The sequence below is a fragment of the Ammospiza nelsoni genome, chromosome 3, assembly GCF_027579445.1.
Source record: "Ammospiza nelsoni isolate bAmmNel1 chromosome 3, bAmmNel1.pri, whole genome shotgun sequence".
NCBI classification, from domain to species: domain Eukaryota; kingdom Metazoa; phylum Chordata; class Aves; order Passeriformes; family Passerellidae; genus Ammospiza; species Ammospiza nelsoni.
Window position 1 is genome coordinate 3952492 of NC_080635.1, and position 24425 is coordinate 3976916.

The following is a 24425-nucleotide window of genomic DNA, read 5'->3' on the forward strand; positions in this document are numbered from 1 at the left end:
GTTTCTGAGGTCTCTGTGCTACCACTGAGGTCCCAGTGCAGCCTGTGCTGAGCTCTGCCCAGCCACTGATTCCTTGCAGCACTTTGGGGCCAATCCAGTGAGATTTATTTCATTCCCCTGGAATGCAGGGCCATGCATGTACAGCCAAAGTACCAAAGGCACAGCAAGATGCCCCTGCTGGGACCAGGACATGCACAGAATCCCCTCCTTCTCATCACTTTTCACCACGTGTACAACAAACACTGGCAGCTGCCAAACCCTGCCAGGGCTGGCACCATCCCAGCTCTGAGACCTGGGATGGGCTCCTTTTGCCCCTCCTGCAGAGCCCACCTGCCCTGCAGCACACAGCCCTGGGGTGCCCAGCCAAGCCCTCCCAGTGCCCATCAGCTGTGGGCAGGAATTAATGCCAGGAGAAATATTGTCCCTGCCCTGAAACCCCACGATCTGGAGTCAGGGGAGTCAGAGCAGCAGCCACTCCTCAGTGGGGTTTGTCTGCTCCCCTCCTCTTCCCTCCCAAGCACAGAACCACTCATGGCTCTTCTTTATTTGCATTTGCCCTCCTTGTGTTCGTGAAGCTCGGTCTCTACAACATCCAGATGCATTTTCCCCCACAGTAAAGGATAAAAGTACAAAAACTGCATTTGCAGCACAGATCTGCTTTCCTGGTCAAGCACAGCCCACAGGAGGCCAGGCCTGCTCTAGAGCCCACTGCAAGCAGGAGAACATGGATTACATGACCTTTTCACCATTTTGCTGGGTTTTGCTGGTTTGGCATCACTGCCCTTCAGGTTTCTAAAGCTCATTCCAACTCCTCCTTAAAGCTCCTCACAGGGACCAGTGACACAGGCCAAAGCAAGCACAGCCCTGTGGGCCCCTGCCTGGAGGGAATGAATACATTTCAGGTATGTCTCACATGCTATGACAGAGCTGCATGGTCAAGAACATCTACAGTGTTTTATAGGACATAAAGGGGAAAATGGGCAGCAATAAATTGTAGAAGTTATGCCTTTTAGCATCTGGATGACCACTTTAGAAATTTAAGACCTCACCTTTAAAAAGTGAAACAACTGAGCTATAATTCATTTTTATTTCACTTCCCCATCAAAGATTTTCAGTCCACATACACCACCTTTTTTTTCAAAAGCTGTCAAGAACACAAGAAATTTTGCCTTGAAGAAAAGCACAGCTACTTCTTTCCATCCTACAACATTGTGTGTTTCAATCCAGACAGGGTTGCAACAGTTCCATTTATGCAGATTATATTTCCAGAGAATCCACCAAAGCAGGGAATGACTGTTGTATGTGAGAAAGGCTAATGCTCCAGAAAGGATTCTGGAAGGTAAATACTCCAGGAAGGACTCAGAGAGCCATCCTACACTGCAGGCTCACCTCCTGCACAAGGCTGAAGCAGCTTCAGCACTGACTTTATTTACTTCAGCCTTTCCAAAATGTGATTTCATGGTCACAGAGCATCTCGTTCAACCCATTTCTGAGCACATGGCACTTTGGTTCAATGTTGGGCTGATTTTGCCATTTCTGCCCTTACATTTTCAGCTCTCAAGGTGGAGCAGCACCTGAACCATGGACACCTTGAAGCAAAGTCACATCTCTCCCGGACCATGCCCAGTAGTTGCCGTTTCTTCAAAAGTCCATTTTTACTGCTGCTTAGGTGAAAGGTGTTTGTGCAAAACTCTGAGGTGCCTCCATTTCTATACAGAACTTATACACAAACTTTTACTAAACCAAAGCAAGGCCACAGTACAGGTCCTTCACTCTTCTTTTTAGAAGTGGAAAACCTTTGCAGCTCCTTCACCCCCTATGATGCAATGAAGGCTTCCCCTGCTTCCCCCAGCAGTTTATTGTGGTGTGTATCACAGGTTCCTCCCTATGAGCCTGCAAACTCCCACAAAACGCTGGGTGGGACCAATCGCTCCTGACTTTGGATCGACCCAAGGTCACCACACATCTTTACAAGGGAATTAACACTGTTTAGGATCCCAGCCCTTTGGGTCCCATTTTGCCTTGGGCAATGGAAGCTCCCCAGGAGAATGTGGGTATTTTATGCTTCCTTTCCCAATCAATGCACCATAAAACACGCGCTGAGGTCCCTCTCACAGCTCCAAGGAGCCTCCCAGCAGAGCTGCCAGGAGCACTCGATCTTCCTTCGTGCCTTTGCCTGCCGAGTGCCTCCCGTGGTGCCCTCGGCCGGAGGACGAAGCTGTGTCATTGCAGAGGGCTGCGAACGAGCCGCTGATTACAGAGCACAATTAAGAGACACCGTGCCGGTCCCTGCAGGCTGGTGCATCGCAACCTTCCACGCTCCAAAGGTCAGACGAGCGAGCACAGTGGGAAGTTGGATCCCTGTCACCGGGAAGCTCATTGCAAGCAGGTTCCTGTCTTTTGGGAAAGGCACGTAGAAACATTTAGATTTAATTGCGAGTGGCAAACCAGAATGCCAACGAGATGACAGCAAGCTGGTCCTCTGCAAGCATATGAGATTCAGTCACCAGCTCCAGCCAGGAAAAAAAAAAATCAACATTAAGAGCTTAGGAAGGTGATAAAGTTCTGCCCAAGGATATAAGGATGTTCCTTAGCTGCAGTGTGGCTTGCATACATTCATTGTCTTTGAGACACCTATCTCAAGCAGGCTTTACACCACAAGTCTGATGTGGCTTTCACTTACACCACGTTTATAACACTTTTCTGCAGAGTTTGACTGGAGTTTGGAAAAGCAAAGCTCCACACGAGTTTTCAGATCTCTGCAATTTAGGCATGTCCTTCCATATTTTGGATCCCTATGTGAAACAGAGGCTTACAAGATTACAGCCCCCTGTGAGCAATCCCAAAGGGAACAACAGCAAACACTGTGTGAACACAGCTCTCCCTAACACCAGCCCAAGTCCTTTCCCGTCCTGCTGCACATCCCTGCCCCAGCTGTGACCACAGGGATAAAGGCAGGCTGATGCTGCACACCTCGTGGGCTAAGCTTTGTCTCTGTAAATAAAACCAGTGCTATTTTTCCTTTGAACAACCTTTAGCAGCTTGATCCTGCCTCTGGGAATGGGATTTCCTTTACAGAAGCACATTTGAAGGATAATTCATACAGCCCCACTAAGAGCTGAGGAAAAGCTCCAGAGGGAGCAGACCCAGAAGGTGAGTGCCACTCACTTTGATCTGCAAACCCTCACATTTTGCTCCATTTATGCAAACTTCAAAAATTCAAAGTTTCTGCAAACTTCTTATGCCAGGATGCAACCTTGCTAAATTTGTTTTGTGTGGACTATTCAAGGAATAAACTTGTAAATAAATTTCTCTTTTCCCCCTATGTCTTCAAGGGGTTTGATGGAGTGTCTGCTGATATTTGGGCCAACAGTTGCCAGGGGCTTACAACTGCACAGTAACTCCCACACCAGGCTAGAAGTGCTGGGTTTGCACAGTCTGATCAGAGAGAGACAGACTGACACTTTTAAAAATATTTCTGCTCAGACTTTCTCTTCTGTCTCAGAGGAATAAAGTGTTTTCCAATGAGGCTGAATTTCCCCTTTTGTGGTGCCTTCACATCATTCTCACAGGCTCCAGAGACAAAAGATTTTTTAAAAAATTCTTTCATGTCTAATTTCAGTTTAACTTCTGTTATGACTCCCTGTCTCTGGCCTTGTACCAGGATTTCCTCTGCCTTCTGAAGCAAGAATAAACTCAAGTATTAAACAAAACCTTCTATTTAAAAAGAAAACAATTGAACTTTTCATGTGTAAATCTACACATTTGTTCTAGAAATTTAAAACTGATCTATCATCTCTAACACCTCTATAAAAATCCCATGCTGAATGAAACTGAGGGTTTTCCCCTTTTGTTGACAGTACAACAAATACATTCAACACAAGAGACAACTGTGCACAGACAGTGTGAGAGTCAGAGCAGATGAAGAGTTAATACAGAAAAGCTGATTTGCTGTTCATTTCAGTGCCTGGGTTGTCCTCTCAAGTTTCAATCTGCACGTTGTACTCAGATTTCCCAGAGATCACAAAGCCTGGCAGACACGGGTCCCTGTGTCACAGGCAGGCGGCTCCTGCACCAGCAGCACCTGCTGGGACACCCCTGCCCCCAGCAGCACAGACAGGGTCACAAAGTCAGCCCTCACGGCTGACAGGAGAAGAGAGGACACAGCACAAAAGGGAGACAGTGCAGACAGACAAGATAAGCTGAGGACACAGCACAGCCTTGATCTCTCGCTGATCTCATGCCCTCAGCACAGCTGGAAGCTCTGGCTGAAGCACAGCAGACTGACTTAGACCAGTCCCAGTTTCATTTACTTGGAAATGAAAGGTGCTGCTGGCAGAGGCTCAGCACAGCCAAGGGCTCAGGAGCAGGCTGGAGCCAGCTGAGGTAGCTCAGGCAGCAGCCATGGCCCCTCACACACACTCAGATGTGGAGGCTGAGCTCCTGCCAGCCGTGCTGAGAGCTCTCCATGCCTTGCCAGGGATTTGGGCACAAAAGCAGCAGATCAGGGAGGGAGGGATCTGCTGGAGTGGCCAGTGAGATCTGCAGGCACCATCAGACACTGTGGTTGCAGTGCTGCTAAGTCTGTCAGAGGAGATATGAAATCAAACCAAATTAGTTCATTCTGAGAGTTGCAAATATCACTGTTTGTGCAAGAATCATCACAATATAAATGTGATGCTATAAATGTTTTTTAAAATAATCTTTTATGTACCTAGGAATTGAAGTATGCAGAAAGAAGTTTAAAATGCTGGAGCCAAAGGAGAAAGTTGTCCTCTTTGTTCTTTGGAACGATGCTCCAAATTCCCCAGGAATACATTGCCTCATAAAGCACAAACTCTATTTCCAAATGAGCTTAAAACCCCACCAGACACACATGTGCTCCCAGACACAGAGCTCCAGAACACCAGGAGAAACTCCTCAAAGATTCCAGCATAATTTTTGCTTACAGTGTTGTATGCAAAGCCCACAGGCCATTTCTGACAGCACCTGTGCAGCTGTGGAGCCCCATTCTTACCCCTCATCCACAGTGTGGCAATGCTGCCTTTAACAGGATGCTGAAAATCCAGCAGCACCCACAGAACAGCCCAACGTGTTCCCCTCCAGGGCATAAATGTGGTGCTGTTCCATAAGTCACTTTTTGGTTTAGGTAACAACAATCCAGAGCCAAGGCCCAGCACTGCACAGCCCCAGCAGCAAGGGCATTTCATATGGGGATATGGCATTTTAAAAGGAGTAACTTAATGGCTGTATAATTACAAACTGCATCATTATGCGTGTGCACGACCAAGGGAGAGGACAAACTGAGGTCACCCAGGAAACTTTGATGCTGGCATTTCTTCACCTCAGAGCATCTGACTTTGCAGCTTTAATAATATTCTTGTCATGAAGGGGTTTTGTTTAATTTATATATAGACCATGGGTTCTGTCCATTGGCAGACACCCACAGTCTTGGCTGGATGCAGTTTAAACAGCAAACCTTCCCTCTGCTGGAAACACCTGTTTCAGCCAGAAGAGCATTTCATTGCAGGTGTTACACTCTGAATGAAATAGGAACCTGTTTTGATTCTGGGATCTGCCCAGGGATGACAGCATCATTTAATGCACCCATCAAAAGTTACTAACTTGATCATTATGGAATAGGGAACAGTGCATATGACCTTTGTTTTAAATTACCACTGCAGACTTTTAATAGGTTTCTCAAAAGTTATTGTTATTAACATGGGTATTACATGAATTAAATCAGCCCCTTACAGTCAGTTATCACAGTGCTTAAACAAAGCTGATACCTGCTGAGGTATCAAGAACTCTGTTGTCCATAAAGCAGGACTTAGATGATGACAAATCTATTGCCTGGTGGAGATAATGGTAAAGGCATCACCAGAGTTCATAAATTGTTTAAACAGGACAGAATTTCACAGCGTGCCTGTGGTTCAACGGGCACAAGCTGATATTGGCATCTGCCACACCTGGCTGGTGGGTGCTGGGTGTTGGCTGGGAGGGGCAGGGGGCTCTGGGGCACCGTCCTGTCCCGCACACTGTGAACCTGCAGCCATCATCTCCTGAGCTCTGCAACCACCCATCAGGGTTAATGTCACATTTACAGCCAAGGCTAGAGAGCCACACAAGGGAACAAATTCCTAACTCACAATGGACTGCACTTCTTTGAAGATTCCCTCTTTTAATTTTAATTTCTAAATGAGGAGTGAATGAACTGTTTGGCCATTCAGAAGGCAGGACAACAACCCAGTCACATCCCACTCTGCTGGTTTGCTATTCATCTTTCTTTGGTGCCCCTTCACTAGGATCAGTGCTCTAGTGGGTCTCACATTTGCTGTGCACATTTGATTTTTTAGTCACCGGAGGAATAACTGCAGCAGTGGGTCTGGAAAAGGTCAGGTCTGGAAGAGCTGCAGTACACACAGCAGGGATCAGTGGTTCCCTAAGGATGTCCCCTTGCAGCACATCCCAGTCCCGGGTGAAAGGCCCAGCCCCAGGTTCCAGGCAGGTGTCTGTGCTTTGGCCTTTTCTGGGCAGAAAGGGGTGAGTTTTGATGGTGTGCAGAATATTTCTAACAGCCTCCCACTCCTCACAGTCCCAGTGAAGAGTTGTCAGGGCCCTGAGTGCCCTCTGAGGGGCCACTCCCCTCTTTACTCCATTTAATGTGGCAAATGCCACCTCCTGAGCTACAGTACCTTTCACAGAAATCAATGTAGAACTAAGTTACTAAGCATGTGAAATTGGCTACAAATAGCAAAGGCATTTTTCCAGGGAAGAATCACATTTTTTCTATCATGCCATAGTTTTCAACTATTATTGTCATTTCTTAAGTATAATTATATATAGTTGGTGCTAAACTGAGTTTACAGCCTGTTGTAATTCCATGCTCTCATCTATTTTTCTGCCCCAGCAAGCCTAACTGCCAAAACCAGGAAAAATTCACCCAATTTACAAAGAGAAAATCATTAAACCTGATTCTATCTAAACAGCAACTTAAATACCATAAATTTTAACACTAGGCATTGCAAAGGGCACTTGGATACGTACTGTGCTGCCTCCACTAATTCAGGATGTGCAATAACTGTGCAATACAAGTCACTAAAGACTCCAAAAGCTACTGGAAATGGAGCATGTCTGGACCTGTGGAGCACCATGCCAATGCTGTGTTATCCAGATTTTACCCGGCAGCTGGCCCAACCCAATAAAACCAACTACCATGAGAAGTTTTACAAATGGAAAGCCTGCAGTTAGAGACAATCCAAGAGCTGAGCTCTGTGCAGCAGGCAAACACCACTGCCAGTTGTTTTGTTCTTGGGGAGAAAGGGGCAATTTGCTCCTGCTCACTCCAACAGAGAGAGTCACAGCTCTGTTCTCTGGATCTGCTGCTCCTGGGAGACAGCAGCAGAGAGGACCTGATATCACTGCTATGATAAAGATCATTCCCTTGGTGCACTGAAACGCTTGCAGATCCCCTTTCACTCTATGCAATTTTTAGTTGCTGTTTGCAGATTTATTTTTTTTTTCACACATCCCTCAATCTGCCACTGCCACAAGGTTTCATCCAGTCGGGTCCAACACGCAAACACAATTTCCTGTTACAGAGAATCCCACAGACTCCTTCAACCCAGCATCAATGTAGGAGATTTCTAAAAATCCTCTACTCCCTGCCAGAGCTTTTGGATTTCACACAGAAAAGATCACACAGCTCATGGCCTTGCTGCCACTTGCTTTTGGCACGTGGCAGGGCTCACAAGTGTGACCCAGAGCTCCTGACAGGGAGCAGAGACACAAATAAAGCTGCTAAAGCAGTCCTGGTGCCCCCAGCCACCACACCCAGAACTGATTGCCACCTGTACCATGGCACATCCCAGTCTCACATCCAGGATTCTGTTGGCACCAAAAAGCACTGTTGGTATTTACCCTAATCCTCTGAAAAATTAGTGGGAAATGAAAAACCAACACACAACAAGGGTCTTTGCTCAGGATGGCAAAAGCAGGAAGATTATTTGATCAGGAGAGTAAATCTGTCTCCTCCATAGGCATTTATATCTGGGATGGCACTGAGCAGCCATTCTCACAGTTCCAGAAATTCCCTTTCTGGTCTGTGACTACAGACAGCACCATCACTGTTGGATACTCCCATCCCCTCTCCCAGTCCACACCTAACTCACCTTTACACTACTGTACAACAGCAAGGTGGCTCCCTCACTCTGTTGCCCTGATTTTTTAAGATTTTCTAAGCCTTCTGATGTTTACATTCTTGAAATGAACTTTCTCACACACTTTCTGTAAATAACTCATTTTATTGCATTCTCTTATGGAGGAGGAGAAATTTAATGGACTGTTGGTTTGTCCAGTGTCATTGGAGAGGTGGCACTATCACCCTCCAATCCACTGTCACTTAGAAAACTACAAATGTTAGTCAGAAAATAAACTTCCCTTTTTTCATCACCTTGAGAGCAGCAGTGTGCACTTGTGTTCTTTCGTGTCTTATAGTGACGTCACCCTGTGCCTGAATCCAGCCAGGTGCTCCAGAGCCCCCTGGCTTAGGGCTGCCCACTGCTCCCCACACATATCCATTGCTGTGGCTTTAGGGCAGAACACGTCATTTGCTGCTGGAAGGTTTGGTGCACTGAGTCTATCAAGTTGTTTAAATTATTGAGAATATTTCCTGGCAGGTGCCAGCACAACATAGTTTTTCACTCCTTTGCCTTCGCTGTTGCTCTCATCCTAATGGACCCTTCCCAGAGCCCTCCTGGGAACCCATGAGACCTGTCCTCCCCTGCCCAAACTAGCCCAGGAATCAGTGGCTGATATAAGGCAAGAGGCATCCCACTAAGTATAAGGCTCATTAATGAGAATGTTTAGTACAAAACAGACACCAAAGATCCCTCTTGAATGAGGGGATCTGACTGCAGGGGGAGCCAAAAATAGCAGAGTGTAAGGAAGGACGCACAGCCAGGCTCCCAGGGACACTTCTGCCCAAGCAGGAATCTTTCTCTGGGAGTCTACAAAAGCCATTCTTGGTGTCACCTGCTGCCCCATTTGCTGTGCTCTGTACAGGTCACAAGCAGCCAGCTCAGAATGTTCAGGTACAATTGAACACCACTGTCAATGCCCAGCCTCCAAAGCAAGGCAGGCTCACCCTGCCAGGGACACCTCCAGAGCAGGGGACTCTGATCAGGCTCTGTCCCTTCTCTAAAGTTCCAAGGGCATTCCCTTCCTCCCGAAGAAGGCTCCCTGAGCAATGACTGCACCGCTTTGGAGCACCTTTCCCACTGCTGAGGGCACCTCTGCAGGCTGTGAGCCCTTAGTCCAGAGCATCCACCAAAGTCATGCATTTGAAACACAGTGACTCTGCAGCCTTGGCCAAGAGTTCCAGCTGCACTCCCCAGCGTTATGCTCACTGTGCTAAAAAGCACCTGCAAAGCTGCTCTTCCTGGTATTTACTTTGTAAAATTAAAGTACAGGGAGGGGAAAAAAATAGAAATCAGTATCTTTCTGCTACCCCTTAGTTTGCATAAGCAGTCAATGGTAAATGTCAAATGGCAGCAGTGCATTAGAAAAGGATCACACTGAAAAATTCCATCTTCAAGGCCATATCCCAAACCCCTCAGCAGCCCCAAATCTGCTCCATTTCACACACAACATCCTACATTAGGAGCATGTACACTAATGCCTAATTTAGCCACCACAGCTCCAGGAGTGTGGGAGTCAGGGAGACTCCAACAGCACATATGCAGAGGGCTCTCTCTATGCTGAATTTTAGGAAGTGCTCCCCTGCTTCAGACAGCTCTGCCCAAGTTCAAAGGAGGGAACATGGGATATTGTGAGATCCCAGCTCATTAGAGGAGCAGGTGGAGATGTCTGCAGCTGAATAAGCAGGTTGCTTTGGGAATAACTTGAAACAGATATCCTGTCTTAGTGCTCCCTGAACATTTGCTGCAAATAAATTGCAAGTTCAGGGTTTAAGGCTGAGTCTGTCATTTATCTCTTTAGCAACTCCTCTTCTGTTTTCTTTTGCCTGTTTTCTTTCAGAGCAGAAAATCTCTTCTGTAATAAGATGACTTCAGAAGATAGAGAGCAAACTCAGCTTTGTGATTGAGCAAGGGAAATGAAGGACTCCCTGCTGGATGAGTTTGCTGATATTTCAGGTGGAGAATACTGGGAGAGGCCCTGCACATCATCCAGGACAGACACCCATTCAAACAACATCAAAGCTCACTGAAGAAAACCACCAACTATGCTTTATTAAAGGAATTTCCCTTCAAGATATTTTCCCAAAAACATTAATTGTTCAGGCTGGGGAGGAAGTTGGGTTTTACATATGCTAAGTTTAGCCTGCAAACTGTAATTTCAGCACAGCAATGGACTTACTCATATCAAATGTCTGAAAGAGATGAAGGACACTGGTTCAAACCCCATACCCAAGTCCTGGGAAATACTCACTCTGGACTAGAACCATATTTGCCAAGAGATTACTTAAAGTGGATGTTAGGGAGGCTTGATCCCCCTTCATTCAGGAACATTTGCTTTGAAAGACCGAAGCACAGAGTGTTTCACCCACAGGCAGTTCTGGGAGGCTGTTTGGAGACACCCCAGCCCCTGCCAGAAAGCAGCTTCTGATCATCCCAAAGCCCCTTTCACTTCCCTTCTAGAAGGTGCCATTGAGATCCATTCAGGTTTGGCAGTCAGCCCCATTGGGCAAGGCCCTAAACCTATTTTAAAAATGTTACAGATAATGTACAAGGGGCTAAAACAGGCAACAGCTTCTAACTCTTACTAGCACAGAAAATGGGACGTGCAAGTCTATTGCCCTCACCCACAGTGGTGTGCCTCTTCTGCCTGTGCTGCTGGGATAACCTTTCCTGGGTGCAATTCTCTCAGTGATGTGTCTAACTCAAAACTGCAAAAGAAACTTCCAAAAATCTGCACAGAGGACTAGCTCAAGTCTCAAGACAAAGAGGCAATAATTCACCCACTCCATCAGCACTACCAGAAGCTAACGTAAAACAAATTCCATGGGAGTTTCCAAAAATGTCAGATGACAATAATTCCTTAGTGAGGCAGAGCATATTTTATGCATACTGTTCATTAGCTGAAAAGCCTGTCTGCATGACTGTTCGTTCTCATTTGAATTAATCACACTGTATATTAAGAAGAGACCCGCTGAGCTCTTTGATACATAAAGTATTTAAAAGATGTTATTAAAAAAGTTATTTTGGAAAATTGCAATTACACCTCTATGTGTACACTTGCATTTATTGCTTCTCTTCCTGTCAGCCTGCATCAAACAGGAGACACATGAGTGTTTCCACAGCCAGAGGTTTGGAGCCATGCTAGGGATGTTTCCAGGGAAATATTACAGTATTGTCCTGGTCAAAGGCTACACATCTTCCAACATGTATTTCATACTAAGTGTACAGAGTACCTCAGCTTCTACACCCCTGTTCCAAATGCAGGAACTCAGAAAATCCAAGCTCCGCCCGGTCCATTAAGTAGGGCCAACAACCTGCTGGGCATATAACTCCTCTATGTGCAGCATCTCAGTTAGTCTGGAGCCTTAAATATTTTAAAAAGCCCTTTGCAAGGCAACAAACCCATCAGTCTACCAATGTGCATCCCCTTATGTGAATTAAATGTCTTACCTAAAAGGAACATCAACTTTTTGCTTTGGTCCTTACAGGCAGACAATTTTTCTAGCTTGAGATTCTCTTCCAACTGATACAATAAATGCAGCCACTGCCAGTTTATCTCCATTTACTCTGGGATCAGGCAGCTCTTCTCCCTTTCTGATCTTCACCCCTAAACTATCTGTAGACAACAGCCTGAAGCATCCAGTCAGCCCTTAAAGTGATGCTTGGGCACTGATTTTTGTGTACAGGACAAGCATAATTTCGGCATATAGGGCTATCACCCCGGTACCATAATTAAAAGCAGGAGAACAGCAAAGTTTGAATTCCAGAGCCCTAAAAAGTCTCATGAAATTTGTGAATCACACAGCAAACAAGCCTCACTCAGACCCCTGTGGACAGTGTTGGTAAAGGCTGACACAAGGGCAGCAGCTGCAAGTGCTAAATGGATAAAGTGGCATCCCCAGCAGAATTTTTCTTCATTCATTATCACAGCATTTTAAGAGTCACCACATAACCCTGCCCACCCCTCCCCACAGGGATATGGGTATCAAGTCATTCATCAGCAGAATATTGTAATATTGTCACATTTTACAATATCACCCTTAAGTACAGGAGCTCTCAACAGGACTGTGCTGGGGGTTATTGATTCTGAACCACTGACACAGCAGACAGCATCCCCTCAGCAGGAGAGATGCCCAAGGTCAAACGCCTTCTTAAAATACACATTTGGCTACAGGAGTTTCATTAAGTCCAATAAACCATCAGGTATTGACTGGTGGCACTATTTATAAATAATCAGCCTGTGCAGTGCTGACCCTTTTTTATTTAATGAAATTTGCTTCCTCTTGTCAGTGTCAGGTACTTTGAGTCGGCAAAACGCTGTGACCTCCCCTACACTAAAAATGAAACTGTGTGTGAAACTGTCATAAAAGCCCTACTCCAGCTCCGGAAATAGCATGTATCTATTTAGGCAATATAAACAAGATGTCAAGTCTTTAGGAGTGTGAGCTGCTGAAGCAAGCACCAAACCCTCCCCAGACACTTGCACACCACAGACGGGGAGCAAGGGAGCTCTTTCATTCAGCCTTCATTAAATAAATAATACAGTATGCACGAGGAAAATTTGTGTTATTGCAGCAGTGACAACAACTCGTTCTGAATGAAGACATCCAGGAATTAAAGTGCTCGCTCTTTGTGCATTTCCTAAAGGGAAAGAATTTCCTAAAGGCAGGATTTCCTGTAGAGGAGCTGCGATGTCCCACAGCACTGTGGGCCCAGCCAGGTCAGGGCAGGGCCTCAGCAAAGCCCCCCCTTCTCAGAGATCCAGTGCAGGCCCAACATCCTGCTCTGCTCAGGCCCCCACACTCCCTTAGTTCAGCATTGCTCCCTCCTCCTTAGCCCAGAACTGGCAGGAGCTTTATCCACCACAGGCTGGCAAAATCTCATTTTGAGTTAATGGTCCTTTATTTCCCAGTGGAATTTCCTTACTCCTATTCTTTATACCACAGTGGCAGAAGGAGGGATCCCTTTTCCTCTTTCTTAGGTAGTTTGGTCACCTGATCTTTAAATTCTCAGGTAGGGGTGGGAAATCACACAAAAAAAAAAAAAAAGTCCAGGAAACTTCAGCTCATCTCTTCAGGCCATTCTATATTTAGCAGTTCCCCAGTGTGCTGCTATGTTTCTAATTGCTGTAGTCAGAATACATGCAGGAGAGGGAGCTGCTGTTTTACAGAGGAACAGCCCTTCCTGCCCAGGTGTGAGGTGTGGGATGGCAGCTGAGCCAGGGCAGGAGCTGCCAGGGTCAAACACTGCACCCACATTGCTCTCTCCCTAAGGCCCAGCCTTGCCGTACTTGCCCTGGAAGCTGCCTGGGTTCGTTTCCATGCACACCCCCCATTCTCACAGCAAGGGGTGCACTCCTGGTGGGTGGGTGTGCACACATTTATAGTCACTACTTGGCATGGGGACATTCTGATTTGCAAGTGAGCAGCGTCCAGTGACACCACACTGTAATGAATATGGGGCATGGAGAGATAAGGAGTTATTACAAGGCAGGATTAAAACCCTTCAGTTGATCTGTATTGATTTTCCTTTTGCCGTACTGCCTGCCTGATCATACATCTTCCCATTCCCATCCCGCTGCCGGGCAGGAGGGGGCACGGCTCAGCCGAGCCTGCAGAGTCTGGCACAAATCCACGGAGCAGAGGAAAAGCCGCCGGCGGCATCCTTGAGTGGTTACAAATTACAGACCTCTCACCGGGGGACCGGGCTGGAGCCAGGATCCAGCTCTCAGCGAGCCAAAGCCAAGCACAGCTAAATTACACTCGATGGCTCTGCCAAGCAGCCGCTGTGGCAGACCCAGCTCCGTGCGCATCCACCCACGGCAGCCCAGGCACGGAGGGGCCAAACTGCTCCCTGGCTGTCACACTGGCCCAGGTTTAGCCCTGTCCACATGGAACAACCAAAATCCCATCGGGAAAGGCAGACAGGAGTTGCACAGTGGCAGTGCGGAGGGAGAGCTCCCACACCTGCACCTCAGCAGCCTCAGGTGCTGCCGTGCTGTCTTTGCTGCTGCTCCAGCACAGACTGACCCAGGAGCAAGTGCTATGTGACCAAAGAGCTCCCACCCCTCCCTGCTGACCGGGAAGCAGCAGATTATTGGAAAGCAGGAATTATTTTCAACCTTGTTAGCATTTGCCAAGCATCATTTCAGTTCTAACATTATCGGTGTTTAATAGGGCCATACTGAAAGTCTTTGAACATTGCAATCAATACAGCTGAGCTGCTGCACAAAATTTACAATTGATCTGTGTTTCACTTCATTAAATGTTAGTTTTACAAGCTTTGAAGATAGGCCTGCTTAAAATTGTTTAACAACCTGTGGCTGCATCATCAGCTCCTAAATGGCCACGCAGCACTGACTGAGGGCTAACCCCACTAGTCAGTGATCCCTTGCCCTACAACAGCATCAAACTCACTTTTAACAACCTGTAGCGTGTTCAGCAACATTCCTTTGAGCTCAAAGCACACTGACTCAAACCACTTAGAGAAAGAGAGAGCACAGACAATAAAACTGAAGCCCTGGGCCCACCTTCTCTGAGCCCCCATCTCAGATGTGGCTGAGCTGCCCACCTACAGGCCTCAAGGAAAGACTCCTGAAAACTCTTCAAACTCTTCAATTTTAATTTTTTGAACATATCAGCTCCCCTGGAGCAAGCAGGCACATGTAGTTAGTCACTTGGAGACCACACAATCCTCAGGTGGACTAAGCCATACAGATTTGCAGCAATAGTAACATGCACACCCTGAAAATTAATAATCAAATTGCTTTCTGGCTTCTCTTTCTTGATGCACTGAGTTAAGAGTGAAACACAAAACCTTGATTCCTGCTACACCAGGATGGCTGAGAGGATCTATCAAGCCCTTACTCCACAGGCAATGCTCTGCATGGGATAAATTATGAGGTCTGATAGCAAACCATCACTCTGCTACCACTACTAACACACAGTGTTACTTATCTTCTAGACACGTGCAATATTTTAGTGCAAATGGGTTTATGTACTAGTATTTCCTCATTTCTATGGCCTTGCCTCACCAGCCTCTATATTTTCACCTCCACAGCCAACAGCTAGTAATGGAGAAAAATACTGTACATTCATTATAGATGAAAAAAAAAAATTCTACATCCATTATTTCTTTATGCTCTGGTTAAAGGTTATGCTTTCCTCTTCATTCCTGTCTCCTGCAATATATTAAGCCCTATGCCAAGGTAATTCTTGGAGTAGGTAAAAAACCTATTTACACAAACAAGTGATATATTGTACAAACTACCAGCTAAGAATCAGCATTCCTGAAAATTAAAAAAAAAGAAATATATATATATATATACACATACATATCAGTAACTGAGGAACTTTGTCACCTACCATGTGCAGACAGCTGGGGTGTCCTGGCTTCTCCTCCATCCGGAGCTGCTGCTGGGAACGCTGCTCGGCCCCTTTGGCAATGGCTACTCACGCTTGTGCCGAGGGCGGCTGTGCCAGTCCTGCCCCACGCCGGGGCCCTGCTCCCCTCAGAGGGGGCTCAGACACCAGCCCACATTTACAGCCCAAAAACGCAGCTCCCCCATTCACCAGGCAAGCAATTGGACATGGCAAAAGCACAGAAAACATTTCTGCATTGGTACTCCACATGACTGACCAAAACCTCCCAGATGTGTCACTGTCATATTTTCTGAAAAATCCCTTGCCCAGGATTTCTTCTCCTGGAAAGCTGAGAAGCCTCAGAGAGAAATGAAAACAATGATTATCTGATTTGCTTCTCCTGTGTTTTGCTGCTTTGGAATGTGGTTTGGACATTGTTTACCAACTGGCCATTGTTTGATAGGTTTTATGTGAACTGTTTTGACTTAATGATCAATCATAGCCAGCTTCGTCAGGCTCTGAGGAGAGTCAAAAGTTTTTCAGTATCTTTTAGCCTTCTCTAAATATCCTTTTTCTATTCTTTAGTATAGTTTTAGTATAGTATTCTTTAATATAATATCTTAAAATAATAAATTAGCCCTCTAAGAACATGGAGTCAGATTCACCTTTTCTCCCAACAATGGGGGACCCCAAAAATACCACACAGATGCCACTGCTGAGGGGTTGCACTTTAGCAGTTACTCATTCTCCTGCCAACAAATGGGAAACCTCTTTTGGTTGCCAGGAACTCCATGGCCAGGAGGGAGACACAAATACCAAGTGATCCAAACCACGCCTGCAACACATCCCAGGGAGGTTCACAGCACCCACTACAGCAAAGGAATTCAGAGAATTCTCCTTTGTGCATCATTTCTCTCCCTCATCCACAGCTTTGCTTTGGGCCGTGCTGACAGCAGAGGCTGGGAAGTGGAATGCTGGACTTGGAGCTAAAGCACCACAAAATGCAATGTTTATTGTCCCTGTCTGCAGGAGAAAAGCTGTTTCTCTGACATTCCTACCCAAAACAAACACACTCCTACAGGATAAAAGGAGTAGGGAGCTGCTCCAGCCACAGCCCAGCACGACTTCACAAGGCCCAGCAGCCTCTGCCAGCTTGCCTGGCACAGCCACAAAACCAACTCCAGACCCAAGGAGAGGAACTGAAATCAGCTCTCAGCTGCTAAGTTTTATTCCTCTTTGAGCATTGACAAAACCCAGATGGTCTTTTCTCTGAGTGAAGACCATTTTGCACCTGGAAAACTCCAGTTGGGAAGAGAAACCAGAAGGCAAAGGGGAGAAATCTGCTCATGCAAGCACTTTGCTTTGCAAACAGAGCTGTGCCCCTCTAATCAGCAGCAAATGTTCCTGTGCACAGCAGGAAAATGTGCAGAGCAAACCTGTCTCTCAAAGAGATGAAGGCATTTCTTCACATCAATAAATATTTCACACTGATGTAAACAAAAAAAAACCCAAACAGACACCTGTTGCAAGGTTTAAAATTGAGGGAAAGGGAAAATGTGTGAACAAAAATGGTGTTAATGAGGCTGTTTGGGATCTACCTTTTGTTTCTGAAATCATTTGAAGGATTGAAGGGCTGAAGTCAGCAGCAGATTGGAGGGACCTTCCCTCAGGAGCAAGTTCAGACAGGAGGATTTTTCTGAGCAGTGTTCCCAAGCAAAGGCCACCAAGCATTCCCAGATGCCTTCCAGTAGTACCACAGCAAATAACACCACATAAACACTAAGCTAAGACCAAATAAAATAAGCCTGCTTTTCAGGCCCAGGCTCCACACACCCAGAGTAAACCCCATACAGAGTTACCCCTCTCCACCAACTTGTAAGGTGAAATTGATTTTTAATCCTTTTTAATCACTGCCTGTGACAATTCCCATGTAATTTACCCACTCCTCAGGAAATCACAACAGACACACCAAAACAAGAATAGAAATTGCATCATTTTGAGGTAATTTTCCAGTCATTTATACCCATGAAATCCCAGCTAACAGGACTGCCTGTGTAAAGCAGCAATAGAAACATGAAGGGATTTGGGCCTTTTTTTAAAGTGAATATCTGGTAAATCAGCATTAATTTTCTGGTGGGTTGGAATATTGTAAGGATCACTCAAGTAATGGCAAACAGAATAAAAACTTGGGTTTGTGTGCAGTTATAGTTCAGCACTGCAGTCATTTTTGCTGCCCTTTGGACATCTTTATGTATCTGAAAAGAATGAAAACTCACAGGATACATCTAAGCAGAGAGTAACTTTGATTACACAGCTCTCTTCTAATACCATCCCTTAATTGATATAATTTCAGCTCCTCTCATTCAGCCACTGGAATTCTGAGGCTAGTAATATGCAATATAGGAACTAATAATGTGGTTAAGAGGCAGTTTAGCCCAAAATCTTTTTGGGAACATATTTAAATACTACACCTAGGGGAGAAAAAGAAAAAAGCCAGCCTAATATTTCCTCCCCAACCAAATGAATAGCATGGGGTAAGTAGACTAAACATCTTTTTCCCTCTTGCAATCACACTGATTTATGGACTGTTTACATATTTTGTATGATGACAGAAAACTAAAATGCAGCAAATATGACTTAGAACCCATTTTTTATAACGTTCATTCAGAAATTTTCCCTCAGTCTGTGACATCAACAGCTCCTGAGTTACTCACAGGCATAGGTAGAAGCACAATTGACTTATGTAGATTCCATCCAGACCAAAAAAAGCTCCCTCCCTCTATGACACAAAAGACTGGAAATCTCTAAATGCCACTTTTTTTTTTTTTCTTTTTCCAATCCAGACTCTCTCAGATCATTATTTTCTGTATTTATAGCAAGTACCTGTGCTGGAGGTGAAGGCCCGGTCCTGTGACGGGAGAACGGAGCCGTGAGGGAAGATGGCGGAGATGGGGCTGTGAGGGGAGAGAGGGGAGTTGTGAGGGGAGAATGGGGCCATGAGGGAAAAATTGAGCTGAGAGGAGAGAGAGAGGAGCTATGAGGGGAGAATGGGGCTCTGAAGGGAGAGAGTTGTGAGGGGAGATGGCAGAGATGGGGCTGTGAGGGGAGAATGGGGCCATGAGGGAAAAAGTGAGCTGAGAGGAGAGAGAGGAGTTATGAGGGGAGAATGGGGTTCATGAGGGGAGAGAGAGGGGAGATGGTGGAGGCAGGGTTGTGAGGGGAGAATGGGGTCATGAGGGAAAAACTGAGCTGTGAGGAGACAGAAAGAAGAGTTATGAGGGAAGAATGAGGCCGTGAGGGGAGAGAGTTGCAAGGGGAGACGGCAGAGATGGGGCTCTGAGGGGAGAATGGGCTGTGAGGGAAGATGGCGGAGATGGGGCCGTGAGGAGAGAGAGGGGAGTAGTGAGGGGAGAATGGGGCCATGAGGGAAAAATTGAGTTGTGAGGAGAGAGAGAGGATCTACGAGGGGAGAGAGTTGTGAGGGGAGACGGCAGAGATGGAGCTGTGAGGGGAGAATGGAGCCATGAGGGAGAAATTGAGCTGTGAGGAGAGAGAGAGGAGCTAGGAGGGGAGAATGGTACTGTGAGGGAAGGTGTGAGGGGAGGATGAGGCCGTGAGGGAAAATGGCAGAGATGGGGCTGTGAGGGGAGTTGTGAGGGAAGAATGGAGTTCATGAAGGGAGAGAGAGGGGAGTTGTGAGGGAAGAGAGAGGAGTTGTGAGGGGAGAGAGTGGGGAGCGAGAGGGGAGTTATGGGGAAATGAGGCCGTTGAGGGGAAAATGGGGCTGTGAGGAGACGGGGTAGTTATGAGGGAAGAATGGGGCCGTGAGGGGAGAGAGAGGAGAGTTGTGAGGGGAGACTGCAGAATATGGGGCTGTAAAGGGAATTGTGAGGGAAGATGAATCCATGAGGGGGGAAGAGAAGGGTTGTGAGGGAAGATGGTGCCGTGAGAGGGGAGAGACGAAAGCCATGAGGTGAGATGGGAGCTGTGAGGGGAGATGAGGCTCTGAGGGGCTGTGTGAGGGAGGTGCTGCTCCCGCCGGTTCCCGCCATCCCGGCGGCACCATGCGGAAAAGCTCACTGCAAACACCAGCTCCGGGGAGCTGAGGGGACAGAAACACCCCAACAACCCTGCTCTGATCCCAGCAAGTGAATCCTGGGTTGTGGCAGGACCAAGCCCTCGGTATTTCCCCTCAACCAGGCGAGCGCATTTCCGACTGAGACCTCAGCACCAATTAATTAATTGAGATCCAAGATAAAACCTTATCAGCGCCAGTCTGGGCACTGATCACCGGCTGCCTCTTCTCTCCATTGTTCCCTTTTTCCTGCTAAGGTAGGGATATTAGCAGGGGAAAAGTCAAGCCGGCTGTCACATGGAACTGTCCTCTAAGAAAAGAGAAGGCAGCTTCAAAAGAGCTGAGGGAAGCAGCTGGGAAAGCTTCAAGTTGTCTATTTTTCATTTATTTGCCTTTTTTTTTAACCAACTGCTCATTTTTACATCTGAAAATGCCTCCAAAGTGCCTTTAGAGCAGCACTCTGCTGGCACATACCTGCCTTCCCATCCAGCTCAGCTTTCCATCAGCGCTCACAGAAACATTTTCCTGGACACAGTAAAGTTATTTACTTAACATAAACACATATGGATTACGGATGCTCTGCACAGATATTCCCGCACTTTCCATTCTGTCAGGGTACCAACACAACTTCTTCAACCCTCAAAATGCTCCGTGCAAAACTCTGAAATCTCTAGTGAGAAGCCAAAGAGATGCTGCAAAATGGCCACAACAGGCTTAAAAATAAAAAACAAAAGGAAGTGTGAAAATCATACCAGAAAGGAAAAAGGAAAAAAAACCCCACACAGTTTTAACATCGGAATATACAAGAATACTTGTAAGAAAGGCTTTAAATTGAGTTTCATAATTTGTTTTGATTGAAGAAAAGGCCTTACTCATGACATCACTCATCTTGCACCTAATTGTATGCACATGTTGGGACTCCAGCCTGAAGCAATGGGTTAATTCTCCAATTATTTCACAGGATTAAAACTACTTTTTTTTTTTTCCCCAGGAAATGTAGTGTGATTGTGAAGCCCATCAAGACATGCTATTTCATAATTAATTCTAAATAAAAAGTGAATTCTCTCCTTTGTCTAAATAGTTTGCTTTGGCTCAGCTAGGAGCAGCAATTAGCAGGACAGCCTCCCTGAACACATTTGATCTGCTACAGGGTTTCCTGCTGTGGATCAGAGGAACAAACCTGATTTCACACAATCCATGGGGTTTATGTTGGCTGGATGTGCTGTAATTAAAATGATCTTTTTTTTCCCCAAGGGCTTTGTTTATCTGCTTGTGCTTTCTCACAGAGAGGCATTCACGTAGCTAATTTAGCACTTCTGTTGATTTACACTCCTGCTCTTTACCAGCTCCCTTTGTAGCATTCACTGTTTGTAGTTTGGTGCAGAAACTGGGACCTGTTGTCACTGGTGTTAGAGGTCTGTTTTATTAGCAGGAGTAGAGGAACAGTTCCCATGGAAACATTCCCATCTTTCATGGTGTGCTTTTCCTGGGATTCTCAAGGTTGGGTAGGGTGGGCTCTGGGCCTTCCTAAATGGGAGCATGCAGCAGTCTGTGAAAACTTCCCCTTCAGCAGGGGGAGGAAAATCTGTATTTTTAGATTGTGTATTTCCTCTCTTATGAAGCCTAATGCCTGTGAAAACAGAGCAGCTCCACAGCCCCATACCACTGATTGGTGTTCAGGCCAATCCCACTGCTCTGACAACAAACCAGATCCCATGTGGAAAGGGCACCTCCAAACCCAAGAGAACATTTTCCTTTCACTCTGACCTTTACACTTAAGCTGTGAGTGGAGCTGTGGTTTAGCAGGGCTCAGCACCCTGGCCTGAGCCAGCATGGCCCTCCCTGTGTCACACCAGGCACTTCCCAAGCTCCTTGGAAAAAAACCCAAACACACCATCCTGCTGCACAGTGGAGGTGTTCAGGCCTGGGAACATCACTGCTCACAAGCCAATCCCAGCCCCTGGCACTTACCAAGAGTGATGAGAAAAATAAAGTGAAGTCACCTGTGAAAGGATTAAACCACCTTCTCTCTCCCTCAGTGTTTGCCACACACAGGTGAGCTCATTGCAAATTGATTGTCCCACCTAAACACAGCATGAGAGTCACCTGCAGCAGCGTGGCAGGGCAGGAACCCATCCCCTGGCAATGGGCTCCCAGTGTTACTTTTTCCTTTTTCTTTTTTTTATCTGCAGCCTCACAAATATTTATTTTAATCTACTTCAACCTATACACAGTAGCGGGGAGCAAAAAATCCAAAGAAACTTCAAACTTCAGGGCCACAGCCAGTGCTTTGAAGAGATCCTTACAACAAGTTCTTATTCAAGAGGAGAGTAATAATAATGTTCTAACAAACACATTAAATAATTCAGTATTATTATTTTGGCAGGTCTTTGTGAACCAGGTGTTTAGGAAGCAGTTTCAGACAGGAGCAGGTGATGCAGTCTCTGGGGTCCTTCCCCACAAGCCAGTAGCATGAGGAGAGCCACTGATGCCTGGACCAGGCTGGAGTCCCTTAGAGCCTGACTCCAGCAAAGCCCTCATATCAACATCACAGGACTCTGTGGTTTTTTATTTCCACCATCCCCACCAATATTTCTCAATTTCAGGATTACTCACACAGAACTGTCTGAGCTTCCACAGTTAAGGAAGATTCAAGTAAGGTTTCTATCTCTGGTCTATGTTATCTTAAGCTTTTAAAACACAGTCATATTTTTATTTATGTAAGAGTATTCAAAAGTTAATTTCCCTTCACACTACCATCTCTGCTTTGCTTGACCCTTACAAATCCCACAGCCTTGCTAAGCCTTCCCCTCCTCTGACCTTCCACACATTGAAAACCTCAACCATGCCATGCTATTTCTGGGATTTAAAAAACCCCAACCAAACAGGAGGAGTCTGGAGCCATCAAGCAGGAGGGGAAGGAGGTTTTTCTTTAAGAAAAGAGTGATTCCAAGCAAGAGGATTTGCTCATTCCTCCTTTGGCAGTTCCCCTTCCCCCTCATCCCCAGTATTGCACACATCAGACCCGAGTTGCTAGCTCTGGCAAACACCACCTCCCAATCCTCTCCTGCACGTGCTAGAAAGTGCCATAACCACAAATCAGCCCAGAAAATCCCTGCTTGCTGCTTGATTAATTAATGCAGAGCCTCTATTTACTCATTCCAGGCAGAGCTGCTATCAAGCCAGCTGTTCTTACCTTGGGGACCTTGGATGACCAGAGCTGCAGTTTGGTGCTGGTTTGGGGACATTCATGGCTGCTTCACCTGAGCCTGGAAAACACAAGTGTGGAGACAGATTTTGGCATTCCATACCCAGCAGCTGCATTTGCTGGCCCATTCTGCTCAAAATAAAAGACAGTCTCATAAAGACTTTTTTTCCACTTAAAAGTGGGGAGAAAAAAAGTGGCTGAGTCATTTTCTTCTCTATTAAAGTGGTGAGATCAGTATAAAGAACTCACACCACCCTGGGACTTACTTCAAAAACATTTGGGGAATTAAACAAACCAGTGCCCTGGCATGGCTGGTATTTGTTGGGGAGGCAACACAGAGAGCCTGGGGGGCATTTGGTGTTGGAGAGGTTTGGGTAGCACAAAGGAGCACTGGGCCAGGCACTGTCCCCAGGCCACAGAGGCTGTTTGGGCTGGCTCTGCTCAAAACATTACAAAGGGCACTCTGGCTTCATGCCAGTTCATAAACACGTCCATCAAGTGCAGCCTTTGGGGAACAGGCTCCACTGAAATCAGCCACTTGCTGAAAACAAAGTGCCATTCTTTACCTTCTAACCCTTCAGCAAAGCAGCTTTCCTGCAGTACAGAAGGTAAAATCCACTCCATACATCCACTACACAAGTGCTATTTAAAATTCACTTGCACAATGAATTTATAGTTCATTCAGGCTCAGCTCAGATCCTGGGAAAGGCCCTGTAACAACATCTTCAGCCAGAGCAGAATTCTGCTAAAAACAGCCACACAAAGAGTCCACGAGGCTTGGCACAGTTGCATTTCACTGAAAAAGTCTTAACCACAGGGGCAGGGAGCAAGACAGAGGAGCTGAAGGTCCCCAAGAACTACAGCAATTTTTATTCATTAGCACAGAGGCATTTCAGCAGGCTACAGACTCTCCCAAGAGCCCTGACCCCCTTCTCCACACACTGCCCACTTCTCCTCTTAGGAAGGTGCATTTTAAGGAGTTCCCATGGGATTTATTAGCTCAGAGATATTGATTGTACTAAGTATCTCCTTTCTCCAGAAAACTCAGTGAAAGTTCTCTGCTTTGCACCAAGAGCCAGCCCTTTCCCCTGGCCCACACGAGCCCATCCTGGGACAGGGACGTGGTGACACACAAGGCCACCAACACACTACAGGACACTGCCAGCCCCACCAGCACCCCCTTACCTGAACAAGAAGACTCCAGGAGCTCCACATTCTCCTGACTGCACCCCAAAACTGCTCTGTGAGGAGGGCAGGAAGAAAGAAGCAGCCCAACTGTCCTGGGGCTGCAAACACAGCACAGCTGAGGACTGAACGAGTTGCACCTGTGCACAATTACCCACAGCTATTTCTTGTTAAGCAGAAAACAGAGAAGCAACTTCACATTGCTGGGATTTTTTTAAGACACCTGGCAAGAAAATGAAGAAAACTGCACAGTGTGCTGCTAATTTCTCAGCCAAGCATTTTCAATGGCTCCTGCTTGTAAGCCCAAGCAGCTCAGAGCTTCAGTCAGTAAAGGAGAGAAAACAAGGGTGGGATTCTATAATTTATTACCATTGCTAAGATGAACACAATACTTGATA

At 46.3% G+C, this 24425-nt stretch overlaps 1 long non-coding RNA gene across 1 annotated transcript; it reads right to left on the reverse strand.

Moving 5' to 3' along the window:
* Positions 1–1104: 1104 nt before the first annotated feature.
* Positions 1105–24064, reverse strand: LOC132071699 (uncharacterized). The gene is made up of 3 exons (XR_009418178.1): positions 24028–24064; positions 22831–22903; positions 1105–2397 (listed from the first exon to the last, which is right to left on the reverse strand). It is a non-coding gene; the product is annotated as an uncharacterized LOC132071699 (long non-coding RNA).
* Between the last annotated feature and the right edge of the window lie 361 nt (positions 24065–24425).